General features: G+C 42.1%; 1 long non-coding RNA gene across 10 annotated transcripts in view; it reads right to left on the bottom strand.

Moving 5' to 3' along the window:
• Positions 1–14,840: 14,840 nt before the first annotated feature.
• Positions 14,841–22,269, bottom strand: part of LOC138844525 (uncharacterized) — a 101,181-nt gene continuing 93,752 nt past the window's right edge. For 7 of the 10 annotated variants that reach the window (XR_016218706.1, XR_011380429.2, XR_016218708.1 and 4 more), the window contains one exon: positions 14,842–19,549. This is a non-coding gene — a long non-coding RNA (uncharacterized LOC138844525). Of the gene's footprint in view, positions 19,550–22,269 lie in introns of all 10 variants that reach the window. The other 3 variants (XR_016218710.1, XR_016218711.1, XR_016218705.1) reach the window with 2 other exon arrangements.

Here is a 22,269-nt window from a genome sequence, read left to right as displayed (position 1 = left end):
CAACACCACAGAGACATCCCCAAAGAAGGGTGAGGTCAGATGTAGGGCAGACAGCTCATCAGGTACAGGATCAGATGAAGGGATGTGTACTAGGCATCCTTCAAAGAGCCTGGCACGCAGCAGGTGCTCAGGAAGGCTCTCCCGGCCAGCCCCCCGCCTTTATCTTGGCCTGCTGATTACCAAGGAGTCCTAGTTCTGCCATCCACTCTGCCATTGTGATGCTGTACTTACTGAGCGAGTACACCTGAGGACCAAACACAGAAGAGCTGTGTGTACACCAGCACTATCAGCGTCCCTGAACACCTGGGTAAGGGGACCTGCGAAGGAAGCCCTCTCTTCATGTTAGTCTATCTTGTATTCTGCCCACCTGTAGGCAACTGACCCGACATCCATTGCCAAGTTATTCAGGTGATTCTCAGCTCGGTTCTCTCCATTCTCAGCCCTACTTGAGGTATGGTGATTCTTATCCAAACCTCTCCTTATCTTTACTGGTATCTGCCACTCTTTTGGCTGCCAGGATTTTACATGGTGGGCATACCTTCTCTCTCACTCACCTATGAAGCCACCAAGCACTCTGTCATGTACCTCCTGATTAAACCTACCCATCAATACCATCTACTACCTCTATTGCCATACTCTGGAGTTTGCCTATGGCTTCATTTCCTCCAGCCTGAATCCACGTGTAGAGACCCTATTATTCCTACATTACTCATCTTAATTTTTATTTATTTATTTGAGAAGAAGAAAAACACACACACGCACAGAGAGAGAGAGAGAGAGAGAGAGAGAGAGAGGAGAGAGAGAACTACCATATACTGATTCACCTCTTAAATGCCTATAATGGCCAGGACTGGGCTAGGCCAAAGCCAGGAGCCAGAAACTCAATCCAGGTCTCCTATGTGGAAAGTAAGGATCCAGGGTTTTTTTCCATTTTATTTTTAATTAGTTTTTAGCAGATTCAATATAGTACATAGATTTAATTCTCAGAATATAACGATATTGCCTCCCTTCCTCCCTCCCTCTTCCTCTCTCCTTCTCAGCCCCCTCCCTCTTTTTTCTTTTTGCTTGATTTTTGAGATAACATCTTTCAAATTTACATTACAGTAAAAATACTTAATGATTCATCAAATAAGAACCCAAACAAGTCACGAAAAAAAAAAAGACCCTAGTTTACTGGGAGTATAGACAAAGGCTATAAAAAATAACTGGATGGAAAAATGACCATGTCATCCATGTACAGAAATTTCAAAGTAATCACAGATCATTAAAACTTTAGTAGCATAGGGGTGGGATCTGTGGGGTAGTGAGTAAAGCCACTGTCTATGGCACCGGCATCCCATATGGGCACCAGTTCAAGTCCTGGCTGCTGTACTTCCTATTCAACTCCCTGCTAGTGTGCCTGGGAAAGCATCACATGGCCCGGGTGCTTGAGCCTCTGCACCCACGTGGGATACCTGGAAGAAGATGCTGACTCCTGGCTCCAGGTGGGCCCAGGTCTGGCTGTTGCAGCCATTCAGGAAGTGAACCATCAGCTAGAAGCTCGATCGCTCTCTCTCTCTCTCTCTCTGTAACTCTGCTTTTCAAATAAATAAATAAATCTTTAAGCCGGCGCCGCGGCTCCCTAGGCTAATCCTCCGCCTTGGGGCGCCGGCACACCAGGTTCTAGTCCCGGTCGGGGCGCCAGATTCTGTCCCGGTTGCCCCTCTTCCAAGCCAGCTCTCTGCTGTGGCCCGGGAGTGCAGTGGAGGATGGCCCAAGTGCTTGGGCCCTGCACCCCATGGGAGACCAGGAGAAGTACCTGGCTCCTGCCATCGGATCAGCATGGTGCACCATTGGTTTGACAAAGGTATAAAATAAAGTTTTACAAAACTATATTTGCAGCAATACTGATACACACAGATATTTCTTTATTTATTTATTTTTAATTCTATCACCCACATATAAAGGAAAACACGCAGTATTTGTCGTTCTGTGTAGGATTATTTCATTCAACATGATGTCTTCCAGTTGTGCTCATTTTGCTACAAATGGTAAAATTCCATTCTTTTTTTACAGCTGAATAATATTCCGTGATGTATATAGACCATGTTTTCTTTATTCATTCATCTAATTATGGACACTTTGCTTGATTCCAAATTTTGGCTATTGTGAAAAATACCTATAAACATGATCGTGCAGGAATCTCTTTTATATAACACATTCATGTCTTTTGTGTATACACCCAGTAGTGGGATTGCTGGACCATATGGTAAGTCTATTTCTTGGTTTTTTAAAGAAATCTCCATAGTGTTTCTCATAGTGGCTATACTAATTTACATCCCCACCAACAATGTATAAGTGTTCCCCTTTCTCCATGTCCTCCCCAGCATCTGTTACTTTCTGTCTTTTGGAAGGACTCAATTATTGGAGCCGTTACCTACTGCCTCCAAGTGAGCATACCAGCAGGAAATCTGGATTCAGGAGCCAGTTGTAGGCATATTGACTGCTAATTTCCTGACCCTCACTTTCTTTTTAGCAATTTCTGGTTTATCCATTATGAGTCCCCATCTTCTATTGGATTAAGTCCAAATTCTGAGACTTTGCAAGCCATGTCTTCATAATTTACCCAAAATGCTCTTATTCAAACTACAATTAATCAATATCAATAAATAATTACTAGTAGTAGAAATATGAAAAAAAAACTTCGAAATGCTCTGATCGGGCTTCCTTTGTAAAAAAAAATATGTTCATAGGATTGCAAAATAACCAACCTTTCCCAAATGCTTACTATATGCCACGCACATTTCCCTTTCTCAACTACGCCCCTGCCATTTTAGTCCCCATTTTATAAATGTGTGATGAGAATTCTACTGCATTTGCTTTTTTGAACTTATTTACATTGAGGGAGTTCCTAGTATATTCAATGACAGTACGGGACTAAGGTTGGGAAGCTGTGTTCTCAGCTGAGTTGGGTTACCAGAAGGCCAGAGATAACTGTCAAGTCTGTTTTCTAAATCCCTCCTCTTGCAATTGCCTTAAAATATTAATGCTGTCTTGTTTTCAAATATAAGTAGAGCCAACATTTTTGTGTCAATTCCAAGATGGATAGCTTAAAATGCACTCTGATGATTTGGGTTGATTCAGGTCGAGGCTTAAAAGAAAAAAATGTGTACACGGGTAAGTAGTTGAAGATTCAATCTGTAAACACCCCTCCATTTGCTAATGTTCTTTTGTCCTGCTAGGTTTTCTATTTTGCAACAAAATAAAGAATGTGTTGACACTGAATTATATAAATACAACTCTTAAAATTGACTTAAGTGAAATGTGTGTTTTAGGGTAACACTTAGGGTAGGCGTCAGCAGATAATGTGGAGTATAAGGAAAAAGATGCAGGCCTGTCAGGAAGATTCTGCTGGACACCCTGCTTCCTTCATCTCTCAATTTTGACTGTAGTTTGGGCTTCCTCCCTGTGAGAGTCTCTAGTTCTTCACAAAGAAGTATTAACTACCTGCCTCAAGCTTGTACTAGGAAATTAACATAAGATATTTTCATTTGACCATGATCACGAGAAGCCCTCTCTAATCTCATTTGGCACATTACCCATCAGATTTATGGAAATTCCCAACGAACCTTGACCCTGAAGTGTAATAGTTGCATAAAACTGTGGGTGAGACGTGGCTGTGTGTTCACAAGGTGTACCCTTGACCTTGGCTACTGGCTGAGTCCTCGCCTAGATCTGCTAGTCACCCTGGAATCCAAAAGGGAATGCCCAACAAAACCAGGCTTCCAAACAAATGCTCGACACTGGGACTGATTAGAGGGGTAAAAAGGAATTAGTAATGAAGGGAAGAAAGATAGCCAGAAACTGCAAACAGCAGGGAGCCTATTTGCAAGGAACTAGAAAATAAAGTAACAATACAGAGGGCAGTCATCTAATTAAATAATAATTTCTTTCTCTTTAATGATGTCCATGCTACTTAATGTCTTGAGTTCTTCAATCATTTGGGCCTTAATTTCAAAAATTCTCAAAAAGGAACTTGTGAAACTTTTAACAAGCCCAGAATCTGATCATGCTAAGTAATATCTCACAGATGGAGAAAAAAATTGAGAAGTCCTTGAGCAGCAAGGTGCACTCCTACGTGATTGGCACTTAAGGTCATGTTGCTAAAGCCTCCAGGTGAAGCGTGCTTTTCAAACCTTATCTTTTCCCATAGCTATGAGTTTCAAGAGAGGAAGTGGGAAGAAGAGAAATTACAGGGAACAATTACGAATTTCTTTCAAAGTAAGTATTATCTGAAGAGGGCAGTGAGTGGTGTCTACAGTTATCAAATCCTGTATGTATTGTTAAATGTAGGTATTTTTGTACTGTGGTTTAGAGCACAAAGTCAACACTCCTGGTTCAAATTCCCACTCTGCCTCTGATCAACATCTGTCCTTAGGAGCTGGCTGAAACTTGCTATGCTTTGGTTTTCTCCTTTATTTAATTTTTTTTAATTTTTTTTTGACGGTTTTCTCCTTTAATGGACTTCCCTAACCTCTTGGTGTTTGCATGAAGATTAACATTAAAGAATCTAGGGCCAGCATTGTGGCACAGTGGGTTAAGCCTCCACCTACAATGCCAGCATCCTAGATGAGCATCAGTTTGAGTGCTAGCTGCTCTGCTCCCAAACCAGCTTCCTGCTAATGCACCTGGGAAAACCAAAGTGTTTGGGCCCCTGCCACCCATGTGGGAGATCCAGATGGAGTTCCTGGCTCCTGGCTTCAGCCTGGCCAGAACTGGCTATTGCAGCCATTTGGGGAGCAAAGCGGCTGATGGAAGATATCTCTCTCTCTCTCTATCTATCTTTCAAATAAATAAATATTTAATAAAACTTAAATGATCTACATCATGTGTTCACCTGTGGTCCTGGCATATAATTAGTGCTCAATATATTGATACCCACCCCCTCCTCTTTTTCTTCCCTTCCTTCTCGTCCTCCTCCTCCTTTTTCTTTTCTTTTTTTCTTCTTCTTCTTTTTTTTTTTTTTTTTTTTTTTTACAGGCAGAGTGGACAGTGAGAGAGAGAGACAGAGAGAAAGGTCTTCCTTTGCCGTTGGTTCACCCTCCAATGGCCGCTGCGGCTGGCGCACCACGCTGATCTGAAGGCAGGAGCCAGGTACTTCTCCTGGTCTCCCATGGGGTGCAGGGCCCAAGCACTTGGGCCATCCTCCACTGCACTCCCTGGCCACAGCAGAGAGCTGGACTGGAAGAGGGGCAACCAGGACAGAATCCGGTGCCCCGGCCGGGACTAGAACCTGGTGTACCAGCACCACAAGGCGGAGGATTAGCCTAGTGAGCCACGGCGCCAGCACCCTCCTTTTTCTTTTAGTCATCTTCTCTTCAACATAGAGACATCCTCTCCTGACTTCTTCTAGCATGTACCTAGGTAAAGATAGCCACTACTTGACATTTTCCCACCATTTAAAAATTGCTTTATCATAAACTTCTAGAATCCTTGCTGGTTGGAGTCAGGAGATCCACTTCATCCCAACAGAGGAGAAAACCAAGGTCTCAAACACTTGAATAGCTTACCCAGGCAATACCCAACCAGTTACTGCTTTCTAAAATGATAAAACACAGGAAGCTACACCACTCATGCCACAACACTCTAACAAACCCCTCTTACTGGCCATATAAATTACTGCCTTGCTATTTTAAGGAGCACCTGCAGTAGGTTTTCTCAGCCACTGAAAGTCTTTTGTTATACAAACATAAGAACTTATTTTTTTATATTGAACTACCTGGTTTGCACTGTTTTGTTTTGTTTTGTTTTACTTAATTTTTGATGGCAAAAGACAAGCCTCAGAATTATTGAGCATAACAGCACATGAGAATCACCTTTATTAACACTTTCTTTAAAAATGCTTGCTCCCTTGAGACAAGCACGTGGTGCAGCAGCTCAATCCCATTTGGGATGCCTGCATCCCATAGTGAGGTGTCTGGTTTTCAGATCCAGCTTCCCGCTGATGCTATCCTGGGAGGCAGAAGGTGTTGGCTCAAGTACTTGGAAGACCTGAGTTGAGTTTCTGGCTCTTGACTTCCACCTAGCCCAGTGTTGACTGTTGGGACATTTGGGGAGTGAACCAGTGAGCTGGAGATCTCTCCCCACTCTGTCTCTCTCTGTTTCTCTGCCTTTAAATTAAAAAATAGTAATATAAATAAATAATAAATAATTGTTTAAAAATACCTATTCCCGGTGTTATCCCATCTGTGAAGTCAGGATTTCTAGGACACGTGGTGTCTGTGCCTCTGAATCTGAGATTCCACATCTTGGGCAATTTTTAAGATATGCTGGCTGAGGCCAGCGCCGCGGCTCACTAGGCTAATCCTCCGCCTTGTGGCGCCGGCACACCGGGTTCTAGTCCCAGTCGGGGTGCCGGATTCTGTCCCAGTTACCCCTCTTCCAGGCCAGCTCTCTGCTGTGGCCAGGGAGTGCAGTGGAGGATGGCCCAAGTGCTTGGGCCCTGCACCCCATGGGAGACCAGGAGAAGTACCTGGCTCCTGCCATCAGATCAGCGTGGTGCGCCGGCTGCAGTGCGCTGGCCGTGGTGGCCATTGGAGGGTGAACCAATGGCAAAGGAAGACCTTTCTCTCTGTCTGTCTCTCTCTCTCTCTCACTGTCCACTCTACCTGTCAAAAAATAAAAAAAAAATAAAAAATAATAAAATAATAAAGATATGCTGGCTGATCTTGTACCATCTTTTAAACATAGTATTGGGCAAATGGAAAGTGGTAGATTTTATAGGCACTGAATAGTTTTCCTTTGTCATTATCAACTCTTACCAATAATCTAAAGATGAACTTTTTTGTAGTATACAGATATATGCTTAAATAGTATTTTCTAAACACTATTTCCCACTCACAATATTTTAATTGCATTTTTATACTTCCAAGCCACAGTAGCATTGAAACCTGTAATTACTCACCACAATCCTGGTGCCATGGACATTTCAATATTCTCTGTATCTTGGGATTGCTTGTTACCCAATATTTATGAAGCCACCACAATTTGCCAGTCTTAGAATTTTTTTTTTAAGATTTATTGATTTATTTGAAAGGCATAGTTAGAGAGAGGCAGAGGCAGAGAGAGAGAGAGGTCTTCTAGCTGCTGGTTCACTCCTCAAATGGCCTCAATGACCAGAGCTGGGCCAGTCTGAAGCCAGGAGCCAGGAGCTTCTTCAGGGTCTCCCATGCGGGTGCAAGGTGGCATGGACCATCTTCTACTGCTTCTACTGCTTTCCCAGGCCATAGCAGAGAGCTGGATTGGAAGTGGAGCAGTCAGGACTCGAACCAGCACCCATATGGGATGCCGGCACTGCAGGAAGTAGCTTTACGCCACAGTGCCGGCCCCATAGACTGTTTTAAAAGGACTCCTTCTTCTGAAATATCATTAAAAGTCCATGTGAACATAAACATTACTTATATAATTAAACTTCACTTGAATCTAAGCATTTTACAACACATTTGCATTGAATAAAGGTTAAGCCACTGTCCGCAGTGCTGGCATCCACATGGGCACTGGTTCAAGTGCTGGCTGCTCCACTTCTGATCCAGCTCCCTGCTAATGTGCCTGGGAAACCAGCAGAAGATGGCCCAAGAATTCCTGGCTCCTAACTTCACCCTGGCCCAGCACTGACTGTTGGGGTCATTTGGGGAGTAAACCAGTGGATGGAGGATGTATATCTCTCTCTCTGTCTCTCCCTATCTGTGACTCTGACTTTCAGATAAATAAATCATTTTTAAAAAGGACAATTTATAGTGTCACAAAGCCAGAGTCTCTGAATCAAAAATTACAGACGTTTAAATTTATAGAAGTCGCAGTTTCCAAAATGCACTTCTGTAGAGATGCTTACAGCATCGATGCATGCGCAGACACACTTCCTATGGTCTGTACTTGCATCACAATGCACATTTTTTGCCCATTTAATCTTTATGACAACCTCTTTTCCTGCAAGTCACCACAAAGCTTAAGGAGAAATCCTTCACGCAACCAGCATAGTGGGTGGGTTCAGAGACTCTTGTCAGCCAAAATAGAAATCTAACCCTACAGTGAGCAAATTGAGCTGTAGGAATGAGCTGTTCACCCTGCTGGGTGGAGTCAGCTCCCCCAGGACGCCAAGACCCCTTCCAGAAATAATCTCTCGCACAATGGAATCCCAGGGTGAAATGAATGCATCCTACCCAGGTTAGCAATGGAAACATCAGTCCAGTGGAGTTTTGGAGTCAAGGCAGCCTCCTGTCTACGGTTGAAATCCTTGGTTGGAAAAAATCGTTGTGCATGTCAGTTTTAAGCAGCACCCTCGTGGAAGCAAGAGAATGCCTCTTTGATTGTCCAGGGGAATACTACATGACAACTTTGTTTCGCACTTTGCGTCAGCCTTTTGGTAGCGCAATTTAACACAGTGAAACAAAGGAACATGGATGGGATACCATAACCGAGTTGGAGTCAGTATCCTGGGGACGCAGGGTCTCCTTTCTGCAATAATTGCATTTGCTGGTGCCATTCCATTCAGCACAAACGTGGCTCCTAGTACTCATCTAAAAAGTGCCCTCCGGCTTCAACCTTCCCCAAGTGGTGAGTAGGGATGGCACAAATGTGGTTGGGGAATTTAAAACACACTCAAACATCATTAATTAGAAATTCCCTGATGAAATTAAATCTTTGTATTTGGGTGGAATCATTTCTTGACATCCTGAGTTATTTTGCTTTTTAAATTACCAGGTACTCAGGTCTGTATTTTTGAGAGCACCTAATTTTTGAGAACACTTACCAGATTAGCAATGTTTTACCAAAAATTTAAAATTATTGGGTAAATAAGATGATAGATTTTAAAGAATCGCATACTCAAGTGACTGTGGTGTATCTGGCTCCGAGGCCTGAGGCAAGACTTCCAACCAATGAATCCAATGTCATCCCTAAATACTCTTATGGAGCAAACTGGAGGAAACCTACACAATGAGTGCCCATGGGTATTGTGGGCATTAACCATCTGAAAGCGGAGTAGGAGGTTGCGTTGCCTGGCAAATAATAAGAATGATTTTAACTGAATTTAATTATATTTTAGCTTCTGTAAATTTCAGATACTAGAAGGATATAATGGAGACTGGAAGATTCAATATTCCATTACCAAAGAGGGCAGCAGTAACCCATTCACCTCATAAATCCCATTCTAATTGTCCAGGAGGTCAGTAATCAGTCTAGGGCACACTTCCACCAGTGTCTCCACAGTACATTGCAGTAGTTTGAATTGTCTCATACATTTTAATACTTAATTATATTGACACTAGTTACTGGCACTATAGAGCCACCTATTGTTACTTATTAGCAGCTACTGTTTATTGAGTGAATACTGCACGGAAGAACAGTGCTAAGAATTTTACGAACTGTATCTCACTTAATGCTCACTGTAACCCTGAAACAGCTATCATTATTCTCCCACTATGGATGAAGCATCTGAGGACTAATACAGCTGGAAAATTCTGTTACATGCCTACCAAATGAAAAAGCTGGAAGGTCCAATCCAAGTCCATCTGACTTCCAAGGACACACCTGTCTCTCTAACAAATCAATGTAAGGCAAAGACCATGGCAAAGACTCTCACAGCACATCCTAACACAGTTTGTTCAAAACAAATTTCATCACATTATAATTTCTCAATTTTCAATTGAACTAAATTTTTATTTGAGTCTACAAATCAAGACGAATGCATTACAGAATATTATAAACAACTCCCTTGAATATTGTTGAATTGGGTGTCCCAGGGAAATTGGTAGAAGAAGGATAACACAAAGAATTTCATCGGATTGCCCAGCTAATAAACTATACCTACTGATGACAAAAGCAGTCCAGGATATTGGGCATTGACAGATACAAAAGAAATTTAGGATGCACTTCACAAAAATAATATTTTTCACAACCTTAGGCCAACTTACCTTTGGCAAGCATATCTTTTCTCCAAAATTGTTCCATGAGGATTCTTATAATCACAGCTACGTTAGAGACCTTGGGATAGATCCAGGGGTGTTCAAGATTTAGTTATCGACTACTCCCAGTGCAAACAGTCCCATGATAAAGTCAACAGTGCCACTGTCTGAGGGTCAGGAGACTTGAGTGCCAGTTTCGGGTGGGTGACCTTGAGCAAGCCATTAAGCCACTGACCCAGGTTCCTCTATATTAAGCAACCTTGAACACATTAGTATAGCAAACCCAAACCTGAAATGAGCCTGCTGCATTAATTAATTAGTTAGTACAACTTCTATCACAAAAACTACTTATCTCATTTATCAAAAGTCAAAGAAAAAATTCAGGCATCTGCAGAAAATCCGGGAACCACCTAAGTGATTATAGCCAACTGGGTTGTCAAGTCTTTTTAAGAAATTCTTATGCTCTTTCCAGGATACACATTGATTGAAAAACATTTTTTTTTTCTTTTGAAGAAAGGAGGTTTTACACAAGTGGGAAATTGAGGTCAGAAAACAAGTGAGGGAGCCGGCGCCTTGGCTCACTTGGTTAGTCCTCCACCTGCATCCCATATGGACGCCAGGTTCTAGTCGCAGTTGCTCCTCTTCCAGTACAGCTCTCTGCTGTGGCCCTGGAGGGCAGTGGAGGATGGCCCAAGTGCTTGGGCCCTTGCACCCGCATGGGAGACCAGGAAGAAGCACCTGGCTCCTGGCTTCAGATCGGTGCAGCGCTGGCCATAGCGGCCATTTGGGGAGTGAACCAACATAAGGAAGGCCTTTCTCTCTGTCTCTCTCTCTCTCACTGTCTATAACTCTACCTGTCAAATAAAAAAAAAAAAAGTGAGTTGTGTGTCTTCACACCACACAGCTGGGCCCAGTTTCCAATCTGTTTTGATGGTGGGACATTCTCTGACCCAAAACCCCGAGGTGGGATTCAAAGGCCAGTGGGCTTCTCCACAAATCCTGCTGGTGAAGTTGGGTATCCAGAGGTAAAAGATGGTGAATTCTCAGGGTCATATCTTCTAGTTAATCAGCAGAACTAAAATGAAAGTAGTGAAATTTAAACACTCACATTAAGTCAATTAAATGGGTATTTTGCACTAAGTATATCTGTACAATTTGAAATTTTACAACCAGCATACTTTAATTTCATTGTTCAAAAGAGGATAATAAAATATGAAAGGCACTTCACAATGACATCTTGTTAGACTCAAATATTTCCATAAGTATATATTGAACCAAGTTTGGATGAAGTCCTGGGGATACAAAAGTGAAAATGACACCTGGATCACCCACCCTAGATAGGCACCCATGCCTCCTGGCTCTCAGACAATGGCACTGTCCACTCCATCATGGTGTTGTTTGTACTGGCAATTGTTGATAACTAGGTCTTGAATATTCCTGGATCCATCACCCAGGAGTAGGCTGTGGTCGCCAAGCTAAGAATCCTCATGGGACCATTTGGGAGGAGAGTTAAGCTGGCTGACAAGTTTAAAGGCGTTAAAAATATTCTTTTTGTGAAGTACATTCGAAATTGTTTTTGCATCTGTCAACAGCACTCAACAGATCAGACTAACTTTGTCATCAGTAGGTAGTTTGTTAGCTGGGAAATCAGGTAATCATCAACACTCCAGACTTTTTTTTCCTTTTAACTTTTTGAAAAATATAATGCATCTTATAATTTTCTGAAAAAAATAATATCTAATAAAAACAACAGTCTATCAATGGCTCATCTACTTCAGAAAACATGCCAAGAGAATCATTATGCCAAAAAAAATTATTTTTCTCACATTAAAGCAAAGTTACCTGGAGGATAGCATGCATAATCTCACTGCCAAGGAGCTGGAAAAATGCTTTTCTGAAGTGTCAGCTTCACAGCGTACAATCATTTCTTCAGTTTTTGAAAACTGTACAATTTGAAATTTTTACCCATGGCAGATATTTCTGTCACTTAGCCCCTTTTCATATCATCTTTGAGTAGGACTCACAGTACAAATGGTGCTCAAATATTCATATATATGATAAGTTCTCCTTCTGAGATCAAATATCTTAAATATTATATAGTCTTTATTATGCAAAATACACAATACAAAATATCTGGAATGATATATATCAAAATGTAAATATTGATCTATTTAGTGGGATTCTATGTGACTTTTATATTCTTTTTTTTTAAGATTTTATTTATTTATTCAAGAGTAGAGCAGCAAAATAGGATCCAAGTGTTTGGGCGCCTGCCTTCCATGTGGGAGAACCAGATGAAGCTCCTGTCTCCTGGCTTTGGCCTGGCCCAGCACTGGCCATTGCAAACGTCTCTCTCTCTATCTATCTATTTTTCTCACTCTCCGTCCCTCTCAGTAACTCTGACTTTCAAAACAAATAAATAAATCTTTTTAAAAAATAAAAAAGAAAGAATGTGCCCAGGTATGGCCTAATAAGGAATAATTGCATGTAAAACATTGGAAATGGACCCCATAGCATGACTGCATAGCAATCAATGAAAGCAAATGTTGGGACACTATAAGGAGGAGTTAAAAACTCTAGTGAATTTTCCCATTTCTCAAACTCAGTAGAAGTGGGCTCCATAGTATAAAAGCCATTCAGGGTCCGGCACCATGGCTCACTTGGTTAATCCTGCACCTGCGGCACCAGCATTCCATATGGACACCAGGTTCTGGTCCTGGTTGCTCCTTTTCCAGTTCAGCTCTCTGCTTTGGCCCGGGAAGGCAGTGGAGGATGGCCCAAGTGCTTGGGCCCCTGCACCTACATGGGAGACCAGGAGGAAGCGCCTGGCTCCTGGCTTCGGATCAGCATAGCTCCGGCCATAGCAGCCATTTGTGGGGTGAACCAAGGGAAGGAAGACCTTTCTCTCTGTCTCTCTCTCTCACTGTCTATCTGTCAAAAAAAAAAAAAAAGCCATTCAGAAAGACATGTAATAACTAAACCCAGCATGTCTGAATGTATTTCCTAGGCTGGGCTGTAGGATTCTGACCTGTCAACAGATCATCTGACTTGAGAGAAAAAAAATCCAGATTCACAGTATAACAAAGTCAAGAGGAGTTTGAGAGGCAGCAGGCAAAGCCTGAGCAGTATCCTGAGCTGTGGAGGCAGCTTCAAGTCTCTCTATTGCATCCATGGTTTCAACCACAATGACAAGACATTAGAAGGAGCCATTAGGGACCAGTACTGTGGCATAGTGGGCAATAGCGCCAGTATCCCATATGGGCACCATTTCAAGTCCCAGGAAAGCCACAAAACATGGTCCAACTCTTTGGACCCCTGCACCCATGTGGGAGACACAGAAAAAACTCCTGGCTCCTGGCTTTTAATCAGCCTGAGTTGTGGCTATTTGGGGAAAAAAACAGAAGATGGAAGTCCACTCTGTCTCTGCCTCTCTCTGCAACTTTGCCTTTCAAATAAATAAATAAATCTTTAAAAAAAAAAAAAGGAGCCCTTAGGATCAGAGGAGGTAAGCGTATGGTTAGTGTTCCCACAGCACAGACTTCAGAGGAGCATCAACTTTGTGTATATTAATGCATCCATCTCTAAACTGATGACCTTTCAGTTGCCGCACAATTAGCACGTACTATATAGCAGTATACTAAACTTGTGTACTATAGAGCAAGCACTATTCTAGGCAATAGACTTACAAGAATAAATAAAAAAGAAGAAATAAATAAATAAAATAAATAAAAAGAATAAGTGTCATTTTAAACAATAAAGCACAGTGAACGGATGGACTGAAGAGGAAACAGACTAGAGAGTCGTCCAGGTGAGCAAAGTCCTCTCTCTCTCTATCACTCTGCCTTTCAAATATATATATATATACACAAATATATACGTATGTGTATATACTTTAATATATAAAATATATTTTGTATTAAGTATATATTATATTAACTATATCAGTGAGAAAAGAAGGTGTGAGAAGAGCTGTGAGGGCAGCAGGGCAGAGGCTGGTGTATTGGAGTGACCCAGAAAAAGCTGGGGAGCTGGAGAGCACCCCCACCTTGGCAGGTTGTAGGAGAAGCAACTGGAGGAGTCGGTGTGTCATGGCGTGCTAGCACAAAGGGTGTGCTGCTGTGGTGTAACGCATTGGAGAAGGAGCTGAGAGATGACTTGAGCCAATCTGCATCTTCAGAATTCACCCTTCCATCAGAACAGGTTAGAGGTGGACCAGAGTGGATGCCAGAAGATGAGGTCAAAGAACCCCAGTAATTGCTGAGTTCTGGTTTAGAACCAGGAGCTGGCAGCTGAAATGTCAGGAAGTAGCACAATTTTGGTTGTGTTTTGTAGACAGAGTAGATAGGACTCATTGAAAGGGTAAGTGCAGAGAAGTTAACAGGGAGGGGAGACTCCAGGATGAGTCACATTTTTGACTGACTCATTGAACACAACTTAGTAAAACAGGGATGAGAAGGAGGACAGGGAGGAGGGTCACTGAGGAAGAGGCAGAAACATGAGACTTGTATTTTAGACACTTGAAGTTTGAGATCCCTATCAGATAGCCAGGAGGAGAAATTGATTCACCTGTAGCTCAGAAAGGAAGTCAAGACTTGGAATAAAACCCAACGATATGGTTCAGAGGTGATGAATGTCCAGCCCACAGGCCAACTGCAGGTAGAGCTGGAAATTCAATGAAGCTATAGCAGACTAATTTTTTAGACTTTTTAAATTCCATTTATTTGAAAGTTACAGAGAGGAGAAAGAGAGAGAGAGAGAGAGAGAGGTCTTCCCTCAGCTGGTTCACTCTCCAAATGGCTTCAATGGCCAGAGCTGGGCCTGACCAAAGCCAGGAGTCAAGAGTTTCATCCAGTTCTCCCATGTGGGTGCAGAGGCCTAAGCACTGGGGCCGTCTTCGGCTTCTTTCCCAGGAGCATTAGCAGGGAGCTGCATCGGAGGTAGAGCAGCTGAGACACAAACCAGCACTCTTATGGGATGCCAGTGCTACAGGCAATGGCTTAACCTGCTAGGCCATAATGCCAGCCCCTTTAGCAGACTAATAGACTAATTTTTAGGATGAAAATTTTGTAGAACCCACAAATGCTGTTGTAAATTTCCAAATGACTCATGGCAGAAAAAAAAGGTTCCTCACCCCTGCATAATACCTACTGACATGGAAGTAAGTGAGATCGTGTAGAGAGAGTGTCAAGTCACCCCTTGATATCCACAGAGGATCTTTGTTCCAAGGATCCTGTAGTTCCCAAAATCCATGGATGTCAAGTTCCTTATTTAAATGGCACAGTATTTGTATAGAACCTTGGCACATCATCCTATATACTTTAAAACATCTCTAGATAACCTGTAACACTTAATACAGTGTAAATGCCATGTAAATAGTTTATACTGTATTATTAGGAAACAATGACAACAAAACAAGTCTTTGCATGTTCAGTACAGATTCGACCATCATAGGCTTAAGCACACAGTATGTGAATGAGACACAGGTACACAGGCTCAAAGAATGTGGACAGAGACTGATGATTGTGAAATGGCAGGATGCTATAGTAGGGTGTGCCTATGCATCACTTCAACCCCATGGATCCAGCACAATGTTCAAGAATCAAGATTTGCTTCCTAGAACTTTCTAGAATGCTTGTCAAACATTTTGGTGGCTTTTTTTTATTTATTTGAAAGGCAGAGAGAGAGGGAGAGGGAGGGGTGAGAGAGAGAGAGAGAAATCTTCCATTCATGGTTCACTCCTCAAATGGCCAGGACTGGGCTAAGCCAAAATCAGGAGCCTGGAACTCCATTCGGGTCTCCTATGTGGGTGGCAGGAACCCAGGTAACTGGTATCATTAGCAGGGAGTTAGACTGGAAGTAGAACAGCTGGTATTCAAACTGGCACTCATGATTTCATCACCAACTTTGGTATGGAATTCTGGTATTGCAGGCAGTGGCTTAACTTGCTTTACCAAAACTCCCGACCTCCTTCGAATACTTCTGATACACAGTTGCTTGAATCCACAGACGCAGACCCTGCGCATGTAGAGACCAACTGTACATAGAAAGAAAGACAGCTGGGGCCAGGGCTGTGGTACAGTAGGTAAAGCCACTGCCTGCAACACCAGCATCTCATATTGGCGCTAGTTTGAGTCCTGGCTGCTCCACTTTCTATCCAGATTCATGCTAATGGCCTGGAAAAGATGGGCCAAGTCCCTGGGCCCCTGTACCCACATGGGAGACCCAGCAGAAGCTCTTGTCTTCTGGCTTCAGATCAGCCCAGCTCTGGCCATTGCAGCCATTTGGGGACCAGTGGGTGGAAGACTTCTCTCTCTGTCTCTCCCTCTGTCTCTCTGTAACTCTGCATTTCAAATAAAATAAGCAAAGGAAGGAAGGAAGGAAGGAAAGAAGGGAGGGAGGGAGGAAAAAAACAAAGCAAGCTAAGAACTGAACCGTGGATCACACCCCCATTTGGAGGTTAAGAGGAAAAGCGGCTAAAAAGCACACCAAGAGAGAAGGTAAGCCAAAGACACTGTTCAGAGGGCTGGGTGTCTAACCCAGTGGTTAAAACCTGATCCTTCCCATTAGCAGGCCTGGATCCTAGCTCCTGACTGGGAAGCAGCAGCTAATGGTTCAAGTTCACATGGTAGACCTGGATTGAGTTTCTGGCTCCTGGCTCTGGCTTCAGCCTAGGCCCCAGTCAGGAGCACTGTGGATATTTGGGGAGTGAATCAGCAGATAGGAGTTCTCTCTTCTCTCTCTCTCTCTTTCTCTCTCTCTCTCAAATGTTTTTTAGAAGGAGGGAGTGGTTGGTTGTACCATATGCAGCCAAGAGATCAAGAAAGAAGGAAAGATAAAGTCGGACATTGTCATGGGGACTTTTTCAGTGATCCTGAGAGCAGTTGATCAGCGACAGGAATGGGGAGAGAGGAAGGGGAGAGGAAAATTGATGAGACAAAGTTGTTTAAGTGTGATCCTTCACAGGTCATGAAAGTGGGGAGGAATACCCTCATGTATTTCAGTCACCCTAAGCGGAACTCTTTTCAGAGAATAGACCAGATGTCCACATTAAGTTACATATTTTCTTCTCACTTAAGCTATTCATGTGAGGCTTTTTTTAAATCTCAAATAGAAAACACTAATAAGATTATGCCATGAAATTTCAGAATTGTCATTTTATCTTTTATATTTTGCAAAGAAACATGGTTTGGTTCACTCCAAAAAGAATATAATAAAAACTGTCCCTTTAGGAAATTCCTCCCCCATCCACACACACCTTGCATTCCTTTTGAAATTTAATCTATCATGTTTACATGAAGGCAGTAGCTTATTAACAGGCCCCTCTTGAAGTAGGGGTGAAATAATCTGTGTCCTATTTCTTTTGGACTACCAGTATCAACATACTTTTTTCATTGGAGTATATTAGGATGAATTTCTTTGATCTTTTAAAATATGTCCCTCCCTTGAAGTTTTAATCAATTATTGACTGTTTTTAAATCATTGTATGGCTTCCATATTCATAATTGTAAGAAATGTAAATTGGTATCTTAGAGAGTCTGAGAAAATTTTTCATTCCTCCTTAAAATATTTATCATATCAGAGACTTACTTTTTCTCATAAGATGTAAAAGCAATTTTATGCTTTTAATCAAAGTATTTTTTAAAAACCCCTTTCTTGACATATAGTATAACTCTCCATTTACAATAAAATATAATTTTTGTATATGTAGAAAATCCTTCAGCTTAAGATTTTTAGATTGTGTATGTTCATGGTTGGTTATGGATTTAGATATCTGAAATTCTTCTCACTACAGAACATGTTTATTGCAGTTTCACTTGTTTGTTCTCCATTTGTTCTCAAAAATTGAGGCATGAATGATGAGGGTTAAAGCATAATTCTTGGTTAGTTGTAGGTTATCCCAAATGCTTGCATCTGGTCGGAGCATTTGTTAGTTTTATCCTAGGCTACACAGCAAGCAGTAGGTGTCAGTGAAATGAGCATGGACTTTGTGCTGAGCTCGGTCTGCAAGATCTAGCACATGCCACGTCAACTCTCTGAACCCTCATTTTTTTGTGTCTGGTGGAGATCCTTCTATTATCTTCTTCACAGGAGTGCTGAGAGATTAACAAATGATGTATAAATGCAAAGTCCGAGGCACACAGCAGGCACTCAGCAAGTGGACTGCACTGCTCTGATGCTCCTATATGAGTGGAGACCTGTCTGTGTGATTAATCCAAGGAGGGTGCTTATAATCCAGTGAGGCTGTGATTAATCCGAAGAGGATGCTATAAAATACTGCCAGAGTTTAGAAACAGTTCCTGGAACTTTATTAACACATGAAACCTTTCGTTAAGTTTATACCAGGTAATACTAACTTGTAATTAATTAAAAACCTGGCTGTGTATTAAAATGCCTTACAATTTGATTAATGGAAATAGATTAGAAAGCAATGTTTTGTCATACTAAAGGTGCATTCTTGCACAATCAGAGAGAGCAAATGACATGGGACACCATCTAAACAAAAATCAGCAGCTACTAATGAGGCTTGTTAGTGATGCTAATCTATGTAAATGTTATTAATTGAGAACATCTATCTTTTATCTCCAACATTTGGTAATCAGGCAATTAAAAAACAATGACATTCCCGGTGGTTGTTCTTCCTGGTTCTTTTTTTTTTTTTTTTTTAAGTGATCAAAGAGTTTAAAATAAGAAAAAAGAAAGTCCTTATCAAGAGGTAGGCCTTGCCTTGGGCTACTAGGCCTCATTAAAGGCAGAAAAGCTCCGTTGATCACCAATTAACCTGATTTGTAGGAACTCTGATAAAGACCTTGAACAACAGGAGTTTTCTTACTACAGCAAATGACACAGTTTGTTGACAAAAATAAAAGCAATGCATTGAAAAAACATAAAAGAGAACTATAAAGGATTCATTGGAATTGGAAAGTCACAAGAGAGAAGGTTTTGCCTCTCTGGCGGCCTAATGCCCACCCCAAGGAAGCCGATCACACCTCAAGCCAAGTAGAACCAGAACCGAAGACTTCTTTCTGGCCATCTTCCTGCTTCTCCAATCCCAGCAAGTAACTGATTTGATCAATACTGTGAAGGTCCTGGTCCCTGTAGGTACACCACCTCCCAGGAACAGGAGGATTCAAATTCAGATTTTCCCGGTGAACCAATCCTTGGAGTTTTCAAGGATTCAAATTTAAAAGCTAACATTTTAAGTCACTGTGGGCAATTTATCTTGTAGATTTTAATACAGTGAAAATACAGTTAATAGTAGACATAGCATTAAAGGTAGTCATAAGAAGAGTTATTGGGGCCGGCGCCACGGCTCACTAGGCTAATCCTCCGCCTAGCGGCGCCGGCACGCTGGGTTCTAGTCCCGGTCGGGGCGCCGGATTCTGTCCCAGTTGCCCCTCTTCCAGGCCAGCTCTCTGCTGTGGCCAGGGAGTGCAGTGGAGGATGGCCCAAGTGCTTGGGCCCTGCACCTCATGGGAGACCAGGAGAAGCACCTGGCTCCTGGCTCCTGCCATCGGATCAGTGCGGTGCGCCGGCCGCAGCGGCCATTGGAGGGTGAACCAACAGCAAAGGAAGACCTTTCTCTCTGTCTCTCTCACTATCCACTCTGCCTGTAAAAAAAAAAAAAAAAAAAAAAAAAAAGAGTTATTGGCATTTATCACACACACCATGCACATTGCTAGGTATTCTGCAATGGATTACTGCTTTTGAACTTCACAATAATCTCATGATATCTGTGCCATTCCAGAGATAAATAGAACATGATAAATAGATGATGGCTAGATAGATTAGATAGATGATAGATAGATAGATAGATATCCTGTATTTGACATCTCATCCAAAAAGTTAATAATTCATCAAAATACATTAAAACTATTAAAGCATTCTTATTAGGTTCTGCCTTTTTTTTAAGATTTTATTTAGTTATTTGAGAGGTAGAGTTATAGACAGTGAGAGGGAGAGCCAGAGAGAAAGGTCTTCCCTCTATTGATTCACTCCCCAGATGGCCACAATGGCCTGAGCTATGCCCATCTGAAGCCAGGAGCCAGGTGCTTCTTCCTGGTCTCCCATGGAGGTGCAGGGGCCCAAGCACTTGGGCCATCCTCCACTGATTTCCCAGGCCACAGCAGCCGGCACCCATATGGAATGCCGGTGCCACAGGCAGAGGATTAACTTACTGCAGCACGGTGCTGGCCCCTGGCTCCTTTTCCTTTCCCTTTCCTCTCCCAAGTGGCATCCCTCATTTTCACCCTGGGAAGTGATCCCAAGTGCCACACACCCCCCAACACACATACTACACACAGGCCTGAAAAAACTGTGAACCCTCCCTCCTGTGGCCCCCCAAATGGTGCATTTGCTTTATGATGATCTGCTTGACAAATAGCATAAAAGGGACTTGTCCTTAAGATGATCAGAGTCTATTTGCATCCATCTTACATTAATTCTTGCAATACAGTTGTTGATGGTTGTGAGTTTCCAATCAGTATGAATTTGAATGTATGGCCATTTTCAAGTATAAAGTTTTTTTTAAAAAATATGACGTTTCTATGAATTAAAAGTTTAATTAATGCAGTTTTGTTTCTTCCATTTGACGGTCAAGGATAGAATCTTGGACTGAAAGAGAACTGATGATAAAAGCAGCTCATTAGCAAACTGGACTACACTAAACTTGACTCCAATTTTATTTCTGCAATGTAATGAATGATGTAAACTGAAGACTTCCCTAAGTCTTCCTAGACTGACTTCCCTGCATCTTTGTGATTGTGTATTGAGGGATGTGGGTGTAGGTGTAGCATACAGAAAAAAAGCTCCTGTTATGCTTTAATTGGGAACTCGTTTTGCCTAAGCTGATATGTTCTGAATTCTGGATAAAATGTTTAATAGAGCATTTATCAGTATCAACATAAGGCAGTGGTTTTCAAATTTTCCTGTACATAAAAACCTGCTGAGTGCTTGCTAAAATTTGGTAAATTTAATAGAGTCTCTTGAAGTATAAAAGGCATCTCCCTACTACACACACATGCCCCTAACCAGTGTTTCTGTTGCTAGTAGTCCATGAAGTATAAAAGCTTTTAGACTGGTTTTACTTCATTGAAAATTTCTGTATTCAACTATTCAAAGTTTAGGATATGTAAGGGATGAAATCTAGTAACTACAAAAGAGGTAAAACAAACTTTTTTCTTCTCCTTTTGTCTATGAGGCAATTGCAAAGTTAACTCAAAATGAGAGACTTGCTGGTCCATTATACATTGCATTTGGAAGTTGAAAACCCATCTCAGGAGATCTGGATTCATGTTAAAATAACAATTTGGGGGCCAACATTGTGGCATAGCAGGTAAAGCTGCCGCCTGCAGTGCCGGCATCCTATATGGGTGCCAGTTCGATTCCCGGCTGCTCCACTTCCAATCCAGCTCTGCTGTGGCCTGGGAAATCAGTAGAAGATGGCCCAAGTCCTTGGGCCCCTGCACCGTCATGGGAGACCCAGAAGAAGCTCCTGGCTCCTGGCTTCAGATAGGCACAGCTCCAGCCGTTGCAGCTATTTGGGGAGTGAACCAGCAGATGGAAGACCTCTCTCCCTCTCTCTCTCTCTGCCTCTGCCTCTCTATAACTCTGCATTTCAAATAAATAAAATAAATATTTTAAAAAAACAATTTGGTGCTCGCATCTCTCTGTGACATATTTTGCTATAAGAATGTAATCACATTAGCCCCAAATCTCAGGTATTCAGTTCTGTTTCCATTTTAAGGACTTACTGAGTAATGCTAAGGAAGCATAGGCAAGAAGAAAGGAAAGACAGCTGATTTATTGATTAATGATTTGGGGGAACCACCAAGTGACTTGACAGTGTGCTGAGAACACAAATGACACCTCTGTGTTTTTGCAATGCTGTGCTCTGTTTAGTCACCTCAGCAAGGTATGTGAGACCTGTCCCTGGACATGTCTCAGGGACTTGGGCTGTCTCCAGTGACCAAAACCCGGTTCTATATCGGTAGTGTACCAATAGGCAGCTGAGATGTGCTGGAAGGGTTAAACTTCGGCATAATGTGAAAGATGGCTGGAGTCAGGTGGGCATAATCTAGAAAGTTCTCCCTGATAGGCTGGAGCAAGCAGGGCTCGAAGAGAGAGTAACAAAGGTTGCATGGTGAAGATGATTCTGACAGCTGTAAAGGGAGCAGGGAGGGGAGAGATTAAAAGTGACATAAAAAGGGATTGTCTGACTAAAGGTCCTGAAACCAATAGGTAATAATTTGAATATGACCCAGAAGCTAATGGGAAGTCATTTGAGGGTCTTGAGAACGGGAGAATGGAAACAGCAGGCATAAAAGATTAT

This window comes from Oryctolagus cuniculus, chromosome 12 (genome assembly GCF_051225735.1).
Source record: "Oryctolagus cuniculus isolate XC-2025 breed Fujian yellow rabbit chromosome 12, ASM5122573v1, whole genome shotgun sequence".
Classification (NCBI taxonomy): domain Eukaryota; kingdom Metazoa; phylum Chordata; class Mammalia; order Lagomorpha; family Leporidae; genus Oryctolagus; species Oryctolagus cuniculus.
The sequence above is the reverse complement of the archived record's forward strand: the minus strand, read 5'-3'. Positions and strand labels throughout refer to the sequence as shown.